Source organism: Ostrinia nubilalis, chromosome 3, assembly GCF_963855985.1.
Source record: "Ostrinia nubilalis chromosome 3, ilOstNubi1.1, whole genome shotgun sequence".
Taxonomy (NCBI): domain Eukaryota; kingdom Metazoa; phylum Arthropoda; class Insecta; order Lepidoptera; family Crambidae; genus Ostrinia; species Ostrinia nubilalis.
Window position 1 is genome coordinate 6,161,856 of NC_087090.1, and position 10,515 is coordinate 6,172,370.

Genomic DNA, 10,515 nt, shown 5'->3' on the forward strand with positions numbered 1-10,515 from the left:
AGACTTAAGGGAAATCTATGCTTCTCCGACAGCCAGTTGTATGTAGCATGCTCCAGAGTATGCGCACAATTCTGGTCGATGCTAGGGATGGATAAGCGTCGCTGTCGCTGGCGACAGGGTCTTCTGGTTCAGGGTTCATGGCGTAGGTCTCAGGCAAAATTAAATCCACTCGTAGAGAATAATAGGCTAGATGTCAAAATTTCAATTATTTGTCCGTCAGACAGTTATTTAGAAAATATTACTCATATTTTTTATTTTCTTTCATAATTAAATAATAACAGTGCTACATAGAGTTGAAATGGCGCGATACGTCACGTTTGAGTAGAATTTTTACTCAAAAGTGACGTCACGTGACATTTCAACTCAATACAATACTGTAAATACTCGTTTATGAAAAAAATTAAAAAATATGTCTCCAAAATTTTTTAATTATCTGTCTGACGGACTAAACAGAATTTCGATTTCATTACCCAGTCATCATCCCTATTACACACAGCACTAGAGTCGTATCGGAACTGAGTGAACCAACGGTTTTGCGATAGGAACGTCCGACCCGAGTGATAGTACTGCTGTACTGTAAAGTTTCATCAAAATCTGTTCAGTAGTTTTTGCGTGAAAGAGTAACAAACATCCAGACATCCACACAAACGTTCGTATTTATAATATTAGTAAGACTAGTAAGATTTAAGATAGTTAGATGAATTATTTTAGTTATTTGTTTAATAATAATAATATTTATTTATTTTTTTATTTCTTAGCTCTGTCTGATAATGGATCTGGAGGACACAATACAATAGAACCCTATGGAGTTTGGGCTTGTGTGATTCGCTTTGACGAATACTTCGTCCCTAAATGATATCCAGGGTCCGATGATGGAGCTGTAAGGGGGCAAATTTTTTAATTCACTATGTCACTGTCTTTATTTTTTACTTATAGCCCGACCAGGAACATAAAAACCCTGGCATAGAGGCGCGTTAATTGCATTTGATAGTGCAACACTGAGTACAGTCGTACCTGTGTTAAATTAATCGGCTAATTTTATGTATCAGGATTCAGGATTACGGGCTAATTTGATATTTTCATAAATTAACGAAAAAAGATTATATAGGTAACTAGGTCTAAATAAATTAAATGAAACCATCAATCGAGCTAGTAGGATTTATTTTATTATTCATCAATAATCAAATTCAGAACTTGAATATTGAACTGCAATGTCTGCTCATGAACGCTTCAAACTCGGTACTTCTTTCCCAATTCCATAAAAGTCAACACTTTCAAAGTGACAAGAATCTTTAAAATAGGTAGTTGAAACAAACCACAGCTAATTTTCATAGAGGACTATACTATACGATAAACATGTCAGTCAATTTGACAACCTTTGTCGGAAACATTATTCAATGAAAATATTGTCCGAACCCTTAGTACTTCTCTTAGACAAATAATTTAACACATTGTGAACCAGTTTTCTTTCACGCCTATAAAAAGTTTTTAGCAATTTAATTCCCAAATCCATTGCACACATTTAAAATAAAGTTTGTTTACACTTTGAGAGCAATAGACAGTTTATTATTGACATGCAAGGTGACATGTCAATGAAGTTTTCAGTTACTGTTGCCATTAAAAGAAATTAGTACCATTAGTTTTCCGCAACATGGCGAGGCTTTTTATGTTCCTGGTCGGGCTATAATATATATTTTACATATTATACCTATACGTGTTTCATTTATTAATCGAAATATAAAAATCTTTGAAAGACTAAATACCTAAACTCTATTAAAATTTTAAATTAATTATTCATGTTTTAATACCTTATTCTACCTAAAAATTAATAACTTATATCAAGTCTTAATACGGTCACGGCTCAAGATTTTTTTGTCCATTTCGGCGTTCTTTTTACTCTTTTGTCTTTGCGTTGACAGTTTGTAGCTAAATTCGCGCGGAATATTTTTGTGAAATGGCTCTTAATTAAAAAAATGCAATGCGATACAAAGTTAGCATCACGTTTAATTATTTTCCAACTACCTAATAGTAATTATTAGAATAAACACGGAAGTAAAATATGAAGGGTTATACTCATATTACTTTCAGATGATTAATCTGGTTACTTCTAATTAGGATAAGGGTTAAATAATAACATGGAGTTCTGTGGTTAAACCGTGGGGCGCTTGTAGATCAACAGAGTCTCGGGTTATCTTTCGATCTCGGCGGCCGGTAATCCGTCATTTAACATTCCGGTGGTGGCACCAGGACCGCTCAACTCAACCGTACTAAATTAATATCGCCGTCATGTAGACGGTATTAAAACATTTTAAACGATGCCATTTATAATATGACGTTCGGATATCAAGTCGCGAGAGCACAACATATTTTATTCCACGAAACTGCCAAAAGACAATGAGGATGAAGGATTACTATCATCAATGGTTCGTTTTATTGTTAATATTCCAAGTCGAAGGAAAAAACGATGTGGAAAAAACAAGAGTGGTTGGGATGAAATAAGGCATGACAGAGGGAAAGACGGTGTTATTAGTGTGGCGGGGCGCGGGCAGGGCGCGGCGCCCCGCGGTCTGTGTGTGCTTAGGGGGCGCAGCGGGGCGCCGCACCCGCCCGCCTGCTGACGAACAACGTGCCCACTTATTGAAAGCAGCTAATTTAACATTCTGTTGTTTAAACAAACACGACCTGCTCTAGTGGATTATTGAAATTATAAATGTTTTCTGACAGTTTTATTGATTGCCTACTTCTGTGGAAAGTTGTTCTACACCTTGCCTATGGTAAAGCAAATTAACGACACTTTTCGTTTTGACCTTGATCAGCAGATGGCGTTGATAGACAACTAGTTGATGCTATCAACTATTTGATGTTGTATGATAAATACGTTCCATTTCTTACCAAACGTTAACTGTAACATACAGGTGATATTTTTTTGCCGCTTTGCAACTTTGTGTACGGATGTTGCCCCGCATCCTCGTCTCGTCCGGGCAAGTGTCGGGGCAAGTCAAAACAACCGTCATCACTCCAACACCACGCACTAAAACGACTAAATAAAACCCTAACAAGAAGCTCCAGGTATACATATTTAGCTTATTTCTTTGTATCCTCTGCTCAATTGCTTTAATGCGATGTGATATGATATGACAATTTAGATTTCATGCAGGTGCAGTTTGTAAATATCTGCCATAGAATTATTTTTATAAGTAGGAATTTATATCTCTACCTTCTTTATATCTGTTGGTGTATCTAGCAAGCCAAAGCTCAAGCGAAATGTATATTTTAAAATCAGGTCCAAGGTAAGTTTCAAGTTAAGATTTTTTATGCTTTCGCACTTATTGGTTGCATCCGCATAAATCTTCACAAACTCTTCGGGTTTTCGCTTCAAAGCTTTTTAAAAGTTTGTAGCACTTTTCGCTGTTAGCAATAATTTTGCATAATTTTCCTACGCAGTTAGGGCGCATTAGCATCAATCATCAGTCATCAAATTTGACTAATGATATAATCGTTCAATTTGCTATCCGGAGCAGCGCCGTAATGTATCAATTGTGGATCATTACTATCTTGTACATTGGAAGTGTTCATGTATCAAGTCGGGCATTAGTAGCGGCCGTGTTGGCGCGTCCGCAGCAGCGCTGGTCAGCGGAGCGTGCGCAGCAATCTGGCGGCGGCATCTCCGCTCGCGCGCAATCAGCGATTCGTTCCGGCGGGGCGCGGGGCGCGGGCGCGGCCGGCCCCGGCCCATTCTCACGTAAATAATTACCGGCGAGTCTCAAATTACAAGGCGCCGCTGCGGCCTGCCGATACATATTCATCAGATGTTCGCGCCGCGCGTGACAGCTTCCTCAGGGCAGCCTCATGGTCCTCGCTCCGCCGCACCTCGATCCGTCCGACTTGCTCTCTTCGCAGGCAAAAACACGTCTGCTTCGCTACACTTCGCTTAATTAAAATGAACCTGGCACTTGTAGATTACTTTGTGGCGATGCTAATGAACCCTTAACTCATTAGGGCCCGAGAACGCGGGCAATTTGGGAGGTGACGCCTATGATAATATATTGTTGTCACGAATTACAACTAACTTGTTATGGTAACCATCATTCGTTTTAATTTAGGTAGGTATGTATATCAATATCTATGGCCAACATCATAAGTGTATTTAATTATAACTTAATCTAGTTGATCAACCTCTAGGAAATCACTTCCCTTAGATCTATGCCCTAATTGTTAATTAGGTAGGATGTCACTGTTAACCTTCATATTTTTTGCTGCGATATGAGGTCTATGCACTCCAACTATCTGCTCTATCTGTTCAAAGGGTTGCTTGTCATTTTCATAAACATAAGAAGGAGATAGATAAACATCGTCAATGAAATTCTAATTAGATATATCGCAACTCTCGCCGGATGCGTCATAAGCGATAAATTATGCACTCGGCGAGGAGTACTAATTTCGATGCCGACAAATTTTCCACAACCGCGATTTTAATGCGTTTCAAATAATTCTGTAGGCAACGCTAAATGATAAATCGTCGAAGGAACGCCCCCAAGTCGAGTTTAGTATAAATGAGTGGGAGTCCCGCTCCTCCGGGATGGGAATGAAGAGGACGGAGGCGTCGGGTAAAAAAGGAATGGTTTAGGTGTGAGCGCGATGGTGTTGAGATAATAACAGTGCGGCGTGCGCAGCAGGGCTTTGAGGCCGCCGCCGGGCCCTGCGCTGCCGGCCTGCCGAATATCACCATTAGCCTCAATTTGAATACCTCCACGCCAATACCTTTTCAATTTTGCCACCATGAGCTTTCTTGTCTGGCTCATAAGTGCATACCTTAGGACGAAAATAATAGGTTTGGAACTCCAAATTTTTAAGTTTATACGCGTCTTATTGGTCTTCTTTATGTAGTTTTTTGATGATTGTCAGCTACCTATTTACATGGAAAATACTACATTGAAAATTGAATAAAAGTATCTAGTTTTATTCAATTTCTATTTAAGCAACAATTTCTTTTATTAAAAACTAGCTGACCCGGCGAACTTTGTTCCGCCTTAATGGCAATAAATAACGCGATAAAAAGTATCCTATGTCCTTCTCCTGGCTCTAAACTACCTCCCTGACAATTTTCAGCTAAATCAGTTCAGCCGTTCTTGAGTTATAAGTGGAGTAACTAACACGACTTTCTTTTATATAATAGATCTTATTCTGAATCTTCAATACACTGTCTTCAGTATAAAAATGATTCGTTTTCATGCAGTAGCTCTTGACGGTTACGAGTTTAGATCCTGAGGAAGTCGTTTCGTAAGTGCAGAATCATATCGATAGTGGAAATATCAATTACTGTAAGGGACAAAACACGACTTTTCAGGAGAGCCAAAAAACGATTTTTTTTTTCTTTATACCTCAATATCTTTTTATGTGATGTTACGATTTAAATAGTTTCTATGGCAAAGTTTCTTAGAATTTTCTGTTCTTTCATAATATAAACGCCAAATTTTCTAAAAATGGGTAGTTTAAAAGATAGCATGTCCCTTACATTAAAAAAACGAGCTTGACTGTACCTTACAATGTTGAAATTTCACAGTATGGAATGTCATGTATGTTGTAAGGTACATTTAAGAATAAACACGACAGTAATATTATTGTAACTTGACAATTTTAACATTGAAACCTGATGTAAGTAGAGGTTGCATTCGAGTATTCATTAACAAAACGAAGAGAAGAGATAGAAACAAGACAACTTAGTGTTCACAAATGCAGTTGGAGGTATCAAATACACATCACCAACAAAACATTTAGTCACTGATGATGCCTACGTCTGCATTTGTGAACAAGTTGTCTTGTTTCTATCTTTTTCTGTTCATTTTTACGCAGTTAGGTTTTTTTTTTCAATCATCGTTCATTCGTTTTAGCCGAATGACGTCCACTGCTGGACAAAGGTCTTCCCCCAAGGATTTCCACAACAACCGGTCCTGCGCCGCCCGCATCCAGGCACCTCCTACAACCTTCACCAGATCGTCGGTCGACCTAGTGGGGGTCTGCAGCACATTACGTCTTCCAGCTTTTTCTGCCCCAGCGGCCATCAGCTTTGCAAGCTACGAGCTCCATCCACTGCCACTTGATTTTAGCGATTCTGCGGACTATGTCAGTCACTTTGGTTCTCCTGCGGATCACGTCATTTCTGGTTCAATCACTACGAGCATAGCACGCTCCATCGCCTTTGACCTTGAGTCTTCTTATGAGGCCCACAGTAAGCGACCACGTCTCAGATCCATAAGTTATCAAAGACTTTTGTCTTGAGACAGTGCGATATTTCAGACGTGAGAATATCACGAAGCTTCCTGAACGTTGCCAGCCGAGTTGGATTCGACGATTGACCTCTTCCTCGAAGTTAGACCTACCTAAGGCTGGTTTTAGTGTCACGCAGACCGTCAGTGCGGATCGCTCCGCACAGCCAATCTGTATGAACTGATAGGGAGCGAGCGATTCCTGCGGACCGCATTACTCTAAAACGCTTCCTCGAAGTTTACAGATCGGCTGTGTGAAGCGGATCCGCACTGGACGGTCCGCGTGACACTATAACCAGCCTAACTGGACTGTTTGTACTAGGTATATATAAGTGTCAACAACTGCCGAGTGTAGAGTATCCAACCTTTAGAGGAGTGGGTGCAACACGGACATTTGACATGATTTTGTCTTGTCCATGTTTCATTTTAAGACCCCCTTGTTGAGAGGCTCGACTCAGGCCATTGTGCATTGTGCCTAGATCTTCCACGGTCTCAGCCATGGCTATGATATCGTTTGCGAATCGAAGGTGGGTTATTTACTCACCGTTGATATTTATGCCGAATCCGTTCCAGTCCAGAAACAGTTTCGGAGTTTTCAGTTCCCCCTGCCTGCTGCTGCAACTGGTTTCGAGTCTTGATCCTGGAGACGGAACGACATTGTGGCGTTTTCGTACAAGCCTTTCAACATTTCGATGTATCGATATAGGTTTCAAGCTTTCAAGAGGAGAGCGTATCTTTACCTTAAAGGCCGGCAACGCACCTGTAACGCCCCTGGGTCTGCGGGTGTCTATGGGCGACGGTAATCACTTACCATCAGGTGATCCGTTTGCTCGTTTGCCTCCTATCACATAAAAAAAAAAAAAAAAAAATAGGTAGTCAATTTGACACCGTTGGAGAAACTGTAGTAGGTACTGCCCAGGTCTCGATCGAAGCTTTCTCATAGTCCACAAACGCCAGGCAAAGTGACTGACTATACTCCTCGGTCTTCTGTATAATCTGCCGTGGCGTATGTATGTGGTGTACTAAAGCGATTGAGAGATTGAGAGGCTGGAAGTCATCGAGCTTACGAGCGAGACGATTCGTAATGACTCTCGAAAACAGCTTGTAGACATGGCTCGGAAGTGAGATGGGTCTATAATTCTTCAACAAGGTTTTGTCGCCTTTTTTGAAGAAGAGTGTCACCATACTTCTGTGCCATACCGTAGGCGTTTTTCCTTCGAGGATGACGGAATTGAACAGCTTCTGAAGAGCCTTCAGCCCCTCGGTCAAAAACCCAACTGCGTAAAAATGAACAGAAAAAAGATAGAAACAAGACAACTTAGTGTTCATAAGTGTAGTAGGAGTGGGAGGCATTAAATGCATATCACCACCAAAAAAAGTAATTGATATCCTATATGCATAATATTAACGTAAGGGCCTAATTATGATAAATCAAAAAGTTTTAAATGAAGTAAGGTTCAATGAGTTCAAAAGTTAAAACCAACAGTTTAGGGTAAGGGCTGAATTGTATTATTAAAAGGAATTTACGTCCTTTAAATCATTTGTTTCCCCAAAAGTCGTATTCAGACGACTAAAAATGTTTAAGGTACGGGACATTTTTTTAAAGATATCAACATTTCAAGTATACCAATCGATAGAGCCGAAAATTCTGAATGCGTTGGTATATATAACTCATTTTGGCCAAAATGTCCCTTACATTAATTGATACTTCCACTATCGATATTCTAGAGTAGGTCATCACCATCGGCAGCCAATCTCAGTATTCTGTTACCCAATAATGTGTAGATAAGAGAGACTACGAGGAAATATGTGTAGGTAAGTATCCTTCACCAACTATACTAGAGAAAAAGAGAGAGAAAGAAAATTCGAAACAGTGACTGAGATGCCATCTTCTAGTCAGGAATGTGTCCTACCGGAAGGCCGGGTCGGGCAGGGCAGGGCGACTAAAACAAACAAGTTAATTGTATTTATTCAAATGCGGGGCGCACAGCCGCACAGCCGTCGCTCTCATGAATACGCATGTACAGTGACACCATGTTTGCTGTTGGAAGCGGGAAAGTCCCGTTCTTCTGTCGTGTGGGTTTTAACAGCTTTTGGTTGGGTGGTGTTAGACTTTACGAACTGTCAAAGGTCTGCGTAGCGTAGGAAGTGTCTCCTACGGAACTAATAGTGTACCTATTTAGTTGATGTTACTGTGTGATCATAATTTCGTAGCATTTATTGTTTATCTGACTATAAAAAGTTGAAGTTAAGAAGTATTGGATGAAGATCTTACAAAATGGTAGGGAATGCAGTCAGGCATTATACCACTAGGTAAATGACGATTCTTGATGTCCGTAAAATCAATTTTGTTTTGTCAGTATTATGAGTTTGTACTTTTGGTAATGGTCAGCACCAGCAGTAGTCAAACTTTATGAAATGGGCTTTAGCAAAAACTTTTTCGATCTTCCTGTGTGGAGATGTTTGGTGACTCTACTAACAGTGCCCGACCTTCCTCGCTATGTGCAACGTCACCTCGCTGCGTATGCAAATGGCGAGTTCAACAGACACCCCTAGCGCACAGGTTTGTGCCATGACACACTCGAACTGTCTAGTAAGACTGAAATGGTTCAAATTAATAGTACGAGTAAGTAGGCTCTTTTCAGAGTGTTATACACATCCTAATATAGCTTGCCCAACTATTTGATATGAATATATTTCTCAAACAAACCATGATGAAGGTAGCTGAAAAATACGGTCTAGGTACGAATATTATTAAAGCCAGATACAACCTACGCGGAAAGAAGAAGTTAGCTATAATTTTGTGTGCATGTCTGGTTTTTCGATATCCTACTCGTATAGTAGATTTAAGAGCTTCCATTTCGTTTTCTTTCAAGTGTTGAATGATATAAAGATTTCAGTTATAACTTACAAGTACTTTAAATATCACACTTTAATTTCATCGATATTTCCTGGTTTTCTGATTTCAGCAGTCATATCTCTTTTCTGGACCGGGATAAAAACTCGTAGATTAAAGGTCTATCTAATCATTGGGGGAAACCTATTTCTGGCGTGTCTAATGTTACCTTGGGGACATGCTGCGTTTCTCTTGCTGAAATAATTTGTAGAGTTCCTTAGGTGAATAGAGTGCATATTTAATTGTACTAAGATTTTCTAATAAGATTAAGATAGAAATCGTCCACATTTAAGTATAATAGAAAAGACTATAATTTCCCAATAGAGGTGTCGTTGACGTAACTCTACTGGTTAGTTCATCACAACTTTGTATGCTACATTTGAAGGTGCGTATCTATGATAATTCTGAACAGAAATGTGGCAGGTTGCTGTGCCAGGCTTGTAACATGCCCATTGCCCATTTCTCAGTAGTTATTTACATATAGTAGTGCGAGACTGCTCGCGAGCCTCGGATGGGCGGGCAACTGTCGATCCGTCGTACGCGCACAATGATCGCACTTACCATTGTTTAGTATAACGTGTTAGGGACAAACGATGTTTGTTTTCGGTAGTGGTTATTACAAGTAACAGCTTCCTAGCTTTAACTCTTATATCTCGCTGAATGAAATCAGGTTAAGTATAGTTAATTTTGAGGACTGTTCTCTGAGGGCAAATATGTATTTTACATGGTAGATAGTGGATTAAGTATTCATAAATTATGCTAAGGCATTCCTAATTGCATTATTGATAAGTGAATAGAGACAGCACATTTTTTCTTTACTCTAATCTCCATCGAATTCGAAGGTTCTATGGATGAGTTGCACCACCTTTCTTTAACCGTACCTATAATCATAACCGGTGTTTTTTGTATGAAGTTTGACAGACGTTTGACTTTTGTTATAGTTAAATTAAGACGGTGCAACCCAGCCTAAGAATGCTTGCTTTCTCGGTGTAAACAACACGCGAGTGTGTCAACGATACAAAGTGTTTTTGTGCAGATTCTTTGTTTAGTGAGAGATTAATTAAAGTTTTAACGAACATCAAAAGAATTATATTATTTTTTGTATGTTCATTTGGTCTAGTTTAGTATTATAAAATCTTTAGCGTTACGATGTATCTACTACGTTGAAACTTTCAACTTGAAAGCGACTTCAAAACACTTTTCTATTGTACCTACTTATCTGATTTCTTTGGGTTACGATGTGATAGGTAAATAATATAGAGAAAACTAAATTCATAGACCATAGCTAGCAGTAATGACTTCTGCAACAAAGTCTGAAAAATATTATTCAGCAAGTAAATATTAAAATAACCT